Source organism: Pseudochaenichthys georgianus, chromosome 2 (assembly GCF_902827115.2).
Source record: "Pseudochaenichthys georgianus chromosome 2, fPseGeo1.2, whole genome shotgun sequence".
NCBI classification, from domain to species: domain Eukaryota; kingdom Metazoa; phylum Chordata; class Actinopteri; order Perciformes; family Channichthyidae; genus Pseudochaenichthys; species Pseudochaenichthys georgianus.
In genome coordinates this window covers 4,224,787-4,234,076 of record NC_047504.1, presented here as the reverse complement: position 1 = coordinate 4,234,076, position 9,290 = coordinate 4,224,787, and the positions used below count along the sequence as shown (strand labels likewise).

Genomic DNA, 9,290 nt, shown 5'->3' with positions numbered 1-9,290 from the left:
ATGTGCGTGTGTTTCTAAGACTATGGTTGAAACAGAAAAGTGGAAACTGGTATAAAACTGTTTAAGACTTGCAAGATAAAACTGAACCTGTGGTAAATGACAGTAAAGCACCGGTGGCTGAGAAAAACATACTTTGTCTCGAGTATCTCATTAGTCACATGTCGTATTGTGAATATACGATTTGATGAAAACAGTTTTAGTTTTGGATGAGATTCCTATGGAGCTTCCTTAAAATACATGACTGAACAGTACGGTAAAAGTGTAGAAACATAGCCTAATCCTGGAGTAACCGTTATTTAAGTCATTTGCATGTCAGAAGTATTTGAGGGGAATGCTTCAATTTCAAAGCTAAAACCTGTGTTAATTTCATCCCTTTCTCTTGTGGGAAAACTCTCCCTAATCCTCAGGGTGTGATCTAAACATGAGGTGTAGTGCCGTTTGTTGGATTGTCAGTCTGGTTCAATCCTATGATATTAGCAGCGGGTGGTTGATTACAAACCTGGCTGTTGGTATTTGGGTTGTAAGGTCACTCTGGGATGTCAGTGAGTAAACTGTAGGGACAGTTCGGGGTGACTGGCCATGACCGAAACATAAAACATACACACACACACACTTTCCCACACTTTTAACTTGTGTTCACAGATGCAAAGACAGTGGCTCAAAGTGTGTGTACACAATCTGTTTTTTCATTTAGTAACACACACTGTCTCTCACGTCACACACAAAAACACAGTGGGGGTCATCGGCTCATCGGGCAAGTAAACACATGGCGGTCACAGAGTTAAACATTAATATGCTTATTTTCCACCCATGATGTGAAAAGCACAAAAAGCACATAATAGGAAACACCACTCTTTTGATTGAGTATTTATCATCCTGCTTTAGTAGAAATACCTCTTTTTATCAGAGATTTTGTGATTCCTATCATTTTCAGCTGCAAAAACTGTATCAAAAGCAAATATGCCCCCCCCCCCCCCTCTGTATATGCCCATCACCCCTCCTTCAGACTCAGGAAATAGGCTTTTTTTCAAAATGCATAAGTATGTTTCCATAAGCTCACGAGCATTACTCATTTAGTGTAAAACAGCCCTTTATTATCTTCTCTAACCATGCGCATTTTCTCTCTCTCGTTGCAGATATACAAAGTGGGAAATGTTCACAATTATTGCAGTTACCAAACTACGAAATGGCATCACCAGGGCGCCAAGGCTCAAATAGGTCACAGCTTTTTCAGCTAGAAAAGAAAAGTTCCGTGTGCTACTGCGGTGAAGTTTCCGTGTCCGTGCCAAATAATTGGCAATCATTAGAAAAACTGGGCCTGTTCGCTTCTGCGTGCAAGGACATCCTGTGTGGCACGGAACACAGAGCTGTCTCCTCGGGGTAAAAAATGTTTTTTTATTTCTGAGTTTTAATAGTTTGTCTTTGCTGCAAATTAAACCGCACGGCAGAGCGGAAAGTAAGTGTGTAACTTCGTGTAAAAGCCGATTATTCCCGTGCGTATTGAGTTAAGAGCAGAGACGCGGGGTAAACGCTGATCGTCTGAGAGGCTGCGCTGATATTTCTCATTGAATAATAATGTTGAAAATACCGTATCGATTTTGAATGACCTCGTTTGAAAGAGGAACACAATGCTCCGAAAAAAATGTTTTCCTGTCAAAAAAGTTTAAATTACAAATACAACTTTTAATGTAGGCTACGTGTTTTTTTCATGATGTGTCCCACACACTACTACAATACCTCTGCATGCGCAATGCAAAAAAAAATGCACCGAACAGAATCATTAGCTTTTTTAAAATAATACCACATTGTCGACATGACATAGTTCCACTTTCTTTATTTCCGTAAGGTTTTTCTTTAGTATTAAACAAAGTCAGATATAGAATATTATACAAAAATACATTTCCCAACTGTTCTAAACAAGAAAAACACTGAATTTGAACTGATATGTTACTAATTTTATTAATCATTTTCATGAAGAATATTTTTCGCTTCATACATTTTTTGTGATTTACATTTTACCATCTGTTGAACACAGATGAAATTATGAAGTGATCCGCCGTTTTCTGAAAATAATTCTGAAATGTTTCTACCTGCGCATATATAAGGAAGTGAATAGAGTAATCTGTGAGCCTTGATGCTGAAGGAACGTGCGCGTAAACACCTGCAATCCATTAAGGTGTATATGTAAAAGCTAAAAGACTTAAAATAAATGTGACAAATAAAGCTTATGTTAGAATGCTAAATTAATATGGTGGATTGCTGGTTCTCAAAGGCCTCAGCACGTTATCTTCTACAAAACTGCTTCACCTGGACATATTATTTACATATTTCTTTAGTTATGTTTCTGAACATCTCTGGTGTCTTTAGTGAATCTGGATAACGGAGAGCTCCTGCGGAGGAAGTGTCTTTGAGCAAAACACTGACTCGCTATCAGTTCCAAGGTTTCCTGAACTCTGATCTCTGGAGAAGAGGGGTCTTCACACATCAGAACTATCGGCTCATTTGTCTGCCTTTAGACAAACTTTCTTTCATTGATTTGGAGCCCCGCGCAAGGCGTACCGTCGTGTCCAATTAGGAGGCAATTACGGCTGCATTAAAGCACAACATGTATTTATTTGGAAATGTCTGACGTACACAAGTTATCAAAGACGGTGGAAGAAAAGAAACCAGAAACATGTAAAGCCTGTTTTTATTAGAAATATTAATATAATATTCGTACAGGTTGCATGCAATGTTGTAAATGTACTACTGAGTAAAGGCATGCACACAAGCAATACAAGTGGCTCTTTATTCATCAATGACATCTAATAGATATTTGTATTGACGGGGTGATTCATATGTACACAACACTGGGCATTGCACAAATAAATAGAAACATGAGGGCATGCTTCAACAGAGAAAAAGGGATAATTGATGTCCCTAAAATCCGGTTTAAGTTAAACGGTAATCTACACAGATTCTCCGCAAATGAGAAAGCTTGTTGAACCTGACTTTGGGTTACCCTCCGCTCCATGCTCCCTCTCCTCTCTCTCCCCTCTCCCTCTCCGCTCTGGCTGCGCTGCTTTCGGAGGGCTCCTTATAAATTAAATCCAGCGTCCCTGGTCCCCCTTCCTTATTGGTCAGGTGGAGTCGTTACCTCACTCCGGGCCCTGTGACGCAGCGTCTTCACGTATCCTTCATGTGCCCCTCTTCTTGTTTCTTATTGAGAGTCTTGCTCAGAGGGGGAAAACAGGAGTCGCGAGGAGCAGACAGTGGCCGGGCGGACCGGGTGCGCTCGATACTAAACACTTCCCATCCCGGGAGGAGAGCGGCGCACAAGAGCAGACTCTCTCTCTCTCTATCTATCTCTCTCTCTCTCTCTCTCTCTCTCACTCTCTTTCTCTGTCACTCGATCTCTCCCACACACACTTTCTCTATGAGTCTATCTCTCCAGCACACACACACACACCCATGCCCGCGCGCGCACGCTCCGCATACGTCTCCACTTTGCCGTAGTAAATTACGGCATTGATCTCAAAGACGAGCCCGGATCTGTGTCTTGTGTTCGCCCTTTCTTCGACGGACGGACTTGGAGAAACACTCGAGAGAGAAGTAAGTCGAAACACGTTTTATTTATTACCATTATCGCCACTCATGGGCTTGTGTGTGTTTGAGTGTGTCTGATTTGAGCTTCGAACTTTATTTCCTCGGTGAGTTGGAGGAGCCGGTGCCTCCTCGCCGCGCATTGCGGATTCACAAGGCGCAGTTGAATTTTGGACTGTTTTCCGAAACTGGTTCTGCTCATGTTGACCTCAGGCGCGTTAGTTTGGCGTGTGATTCTTGCCGGCTGCATACACACGATTGCGTGAAACACAATCTATGATCAAAGTTTGTTTTAAAATTAAAAATGACTTTTAGTTCACGGCTACTTTCCTTTCCAGTTTGTAGAAGTCGCTTGGATTTACGCACCTGCCGTTGCGTTTGAAGTCCGTGCAATTCTTGTTTTTATGGTTTTGCTGCTTACCAAGTCAGTGTTTAGGAGGTTAGCTTTAAAATCCTTCTTCTTTCACAAATTAAAGCAAATAAGGAATCCTGTCAGTGAACTCATTTAAATGAATGTCTTCAATACATTTTATTTTAATGATCTGTAATCAGAGAGGTCCGCCAATTTCGCTAAAACAAGAGAAACCAGGGACGTTATCCGTTTCTATTGGCACAGCTCTTCATACTTTTTAAAACGTTATCATAGAAGAATGAACGGCATGTTCAGTTGGAAATGCTTGTCTAATTGTTGTTCGGACATTGTATGACAAACATCCCTCAGTATTTGCCTTGCAATGTGATCAGCTTGTGTTTTCTGTCAGACTCTGAAGCGCACAAGTATAATCCACTTTACACTGTTGTACTAACCTGGGTATGTAGTTCCTCTTAGAGATGAGTATAGGAAGTATAGGAAGTAAAAGGTGAACAAATTATGATACGCTTTTACCAAAAGTTATACAATTATGTTGATATTATTGTAAGCTAAAGTATTCATAAAAGCAGATAAGAAATGGTTAAAGTGAGTTTGTGTTTACTAGAATTACAAATATCACCAAAGATAAATTAATCCAGCAACACCACTCACGTTCACCCTTTAAATGGAAACAAGTCATTTCCACTTCACACACAATCAGCTACTTCCCATTTCAGTTCTCAATTGCAACGTATTCCTGCCCTTCAATTCAGATTCACATGAAAGTTTCAGTTTTAGTGCCGAAACCCACACACACATACTCTCACATCTGCTTTCGGTGCTCAACTTCAAACCTTGGTGTGTTTGCTTTTTAAACTCCTTGATAAGTAGACACACTTCGATTTATATAAGATAAGATGTTCTTGGAAAAGTGAAGGTTTGACGAATGCAAATAACCAAGTTCCAAAGCTCTTTGGAACCCCTAATCTAAACTGCTAGTCTCTCTACCACCTCGGTGCGTGGTGTGTGTGTGTGTGTGTGGTGTGTGTGTGTGTGTGTGTGTGTGTGTGTGTGGTGTGTGGTGTGTGTGTGTGTGTGTGTGTGTGTGTGTGTGTGTGTGTGTGTGTGTGTGTGTGTGTATGTATGTGTGTGCACGGGCCAGACCTCTGCCCACAGTAATGCTGAGGAACCAATCACGCTAACAGATAGTGTGTTTGCATGTTCTGTGTGTGTCTCTGGGTCACTGCCGGGCACTGTGGCTGAGGCCGCGGAGTGTTTTTCTGAACACCTCTCGGTCTGCAACACTAAAACTCAGAGTCGCATTCAAACAGCCCTTCTCCTCTGCTTAGAAACTATTTCATTTGGTAATGGCCCGGCAGGAACAGCGTCTGCTTTGTCGGTTTTGCAAAAGTGTCTCCTATTAGTTCTGTGTCTTTCTTTAAAATCGGAGTTGAGCTGCTGTTTTTGTTTCACATTTTCTAACAGTGGAATACAAACGCCAAAAGTCCAGTGAACAAAGGCACAGCTCTACCAAACTGTTGTCGGAGCAGCTTTCATTCGTAACATATTCCCTAGACCGAACCCTGAAATCACTTGCAAAACAGATGCAAACATGTACATGGAAAACGCTGCCTTTTGCATGTGTGAAGGAAGCAGATATCCACTTCCTCCATCAGTGTGTTTTAAGATTATTTTTGGCAACACTTTTCAGATTTGTTTTGTCTGCTTCCATTTGAATTAATCTTAAATTAAGGGAAATTACATTTTACCGAGAATTGAGCTTTAGCCTGTGGGGAAGTAAGGGTGAAGCCGGCGTTTCAATATTTCCCACAAGATAGTTGAAGTGTTTCCAGAGCGTCGACAAAGAAACCTACCTTTATGAGGTGCACTGTGCTTCTCTACACACATAATATATTCACTGACAGAAAAATTACCCCAGCTTTTCATTCGAAGTATGTAAAGCTTTTTAAGCCTCAAATAGAATAAAACATTTTACAATAACAACCCACTATCATGTGAAAAAATCTCTCTGAAATAAAACTAACCCACAAACACACAGTTCTTTTTCTTGCGACAATCCCTCTGACAATAAGAGAGGACCTGTCGATTCTTCACAGCTCCTAACAAGAAGCTGAAATCAAGGTTACCCCTCAAGGGACGAGGAGGAAGTGGAATATCATTTTGTTTTTGTACAGCCAGGTGTTACTCCTTCCTGGGAATTTCTACTCTCAAAGTGGTTCCCTTTTTTTCTGCTCTACAATTGCCCTTTTGTGAAATTGGAGATGGATAAGAACGGTTCAGAGTTGGTGATTTGTATATGAGGTAGTTATTGTCAACATAATATTAGTATAAAACGATTTGGAAGAAAAACACATTGTCCATAGTAGTCTCTGTTAATGTTATATTGGAATGATTCTGTAATAAATCTAATTTTAATTAAACAGCTTTTGCATTATTCAAACTATATATTTAAAAAAATTATTTCAGTAGAGATCAGCTATTGATTTAAAAATATAGCTTAACATTTAAATAATCTCTCTGCCTGAAATATGACCACATAATACACAATTTATCCAAATGGTGGTATAATTTTTTTTTAACGTTGCAATCTTTGTTTATTTGTTTTAACCAGGAACCACTTCTCATCCTGCGTGTCTGCGAGTACCCTTGGCCATGTCCGCTTAGCTGCCCTGCGTGATGCCTGATCATGACAGCAACACCCTTTTAACCAGACAGACAAAGCGCCGACGCGTCGACATCGGAGTGAAAAGGACTGTGGCTAGTGCATTATTCAGCCGCGCCAGGGAGACCCTGCTCGAAAGCATGAACCAATCACACGGCCACGATCAGGACGGAGACTGCTCTCTAGTCAGTCACGGACATGGCGGCTCCAACAGTGACGGAGAGAAGTCCAATGTTTTGAGGAAGTTGCTTAAAAGGGCCAACTCGTACGAAGACGCCATAATGCCTTTCTCTGGTGCCACCATCATCTCCCAGCTACTGAAGAGCAACATGGGCAAGAATGGAGGGAGTGACTCAGGCTTCCAGGTATACACACACACACACACACACACACACACACACACACACACACACACACACACACACACCACACACACACACACACACACACACCCACACACACACACACACCACACACACACACACCACACACCACACACACACAACACCCACACACACACACACACACACACACCACACACACACACACACACAATTCATCAATTAGCCATAGGTGAGTTTAGACTACCATGTTTTAGATTGAATAAGCATTGCATCTGCATTTGATCTCTCCTATCAGCCAAACAAACAAGCCACTACTTGTAAGTGCTCTGTCCTTAATGCCTTCCCCCTGTCCTCCATCCCAGGGGAGTGGAGCTCTGTCCAGTGGAGGCTCAGAGATCCACCCCGAGGACGCCTGCAGCAGCTCCTCCCCGACCGGGACAGCCCGTCCGACTGCCTCTCTCCTGGGCCTCCTCTCCCCCCCCCTTCCTCCTCCTTTGGGCGACCACTGCCTTCTTCAAGCCTCAACTCCCACGCTCCCTCTCAGCCCCTCTCCCTCTCCACCTTTGATTTGGACAGGCTGTCGGACGAGCATCTTCGCGCAAAGCGTGCCCGCGTGGAAAACATCATCCGTGGTATGAGTCACTCGCCATTGGTCCGGTCCAACGGCGACCACAACCAAGATATCAGCCGCGACAATGAGAATTGCAGCATCAACAGTAACAGCAGTAATGGCCACAGAAGAGAGGGTAACTGCCGCAACACCAGCCACAACCACACAGCCGGAGCGACGGGCCTTCCTCCCTCCTGAGCTCTCCAGGTTCCCGCGGGGGTGTGGTCAGCGTTGGTGAAGTTTACCGGGAGAATAAGAGAAAGCAGCGCCTGCCACAGCAACAACAATGCTTCACCCAACTGGTGTGCTCTAGGCAGGAGCAGAGGCAGGAGGAGAGGCGGCAACTCAAACTGCAGCTGGAGGACATGCAGGTTGGTAGAAGACATTATGGGTAGATCTGTCATGCGTAGATCCTCTGCTCAAATGCACCACACACACCAGTTGCAAAAAGGCACTGTACAAGACCTGCTTCTCGTGATCGAAAAGAAGGCTAACGTAAATTAACACAGATTGAAGTTTTACCTTAATTCCATCCTACTCGTCGGATTTGCACCTAAAAAAAGTAAAACAAATATCAGCCCACCGACTGGGTGACATACTATCTCCATTTATCTGTTGGCACATTTGTGGTAACAGTTGACATTTGGGTTCAGGAGACATCTTTAACATTCTCTTTCCTCTGTTTTTTAGAAACAGCTGCGTCAGCTCCAGGAGAAGTTCTACCAGATCTACGACTCAGAGACAGAGGAAGATGACGAGAACGGCGAGAGCAGAGATGCTGACCGAGGCGGAGAAAGAGATGAAGACGGCAACCTATCAGAGGACAGTATCCGCTCTGACGGCTTGGAGGAGAGGCACAGAGCCAGAGGGCGCCATAGCAACCAGGAGCTGTCTGAGCTGGACCCAGGCCTGTTCCTGGATCGGGCCAGAGCCCTCCTCAGAGAACAGGCCCTGATAGATGGAGAGATGGAGGAGGATGTGGACAGCAGGGAGGAGGTGGAGAGGAATTTAGTAAGTGCGATGAAGAGGAGGGGAGGAGCAGGAGGAGGAAGGCAGTTAGCGGAGACGCTGAAGCAGGAACTGAACTGTGCCGTGTCGCAGGTTGTTGACACCGTCGTCAAAGGCTTCTCCTCGCCCAAGCAGGTTGTCAGTCACCACGGCTGCCACAGCAGCACCCCAGCTGCACCCTCCTCTTCCTCCACCTCGTCCTCTTCCTGTCCCCCACCTTTCTGCCCCCTTCCCTCCCTCACCCCAGACTCACGCTTTGGCGCTGGCGCCCTGGCCCTCAGTTTGCACGGGGACGGGAGTCCAACATCTAACTACCACTCCTCCAACCAGAGGCTGCACTGCTTCGGAGACGTTATCATCCCCAGCCCGCTGGACCCCTTCGGGGGTCTGAGTGGCAGACTGAGTGGGGTGCCCATGCCCAGCGACCAGACAGAGGCTCTGCCCCTGGTGGTGCGCAAGAGCGGCGGGGGAGGTGGAGGAGACAACACTCACCCCTCTCTTCCTCCCCCTTCTCACCATCCTTCCCACCATCCCTCCCTTCACCCCTCTCCCCTCACCGCCTCGCTCGGCTTTAGCCCTCCATCCTTTCGCCACCCATTCCCTATTCCCCTTATGGGGTATCCCTTTCAGAGCCCTCTTTCACACGGGGGTGGAGCCGGCTACCCTCAAGGGCTCAAGGACCATCATCGCTCCTCCCCCGATTCTATGGAC

General features: G+C 44.7%; 1 pseudogene; it reads left to right on the top strand.

The window, feature by feature from the left end:
* The first annotated feature begins 3,271 nt into the window (after nucleotides 1-3,271).
* Nucleotides 3,272-9,290, top strand: part of LOC117460769 (prospero homeobox protein 1 pseudogene) — a 6,236-nt pseudogene continuing 217 nt past the window's right edge.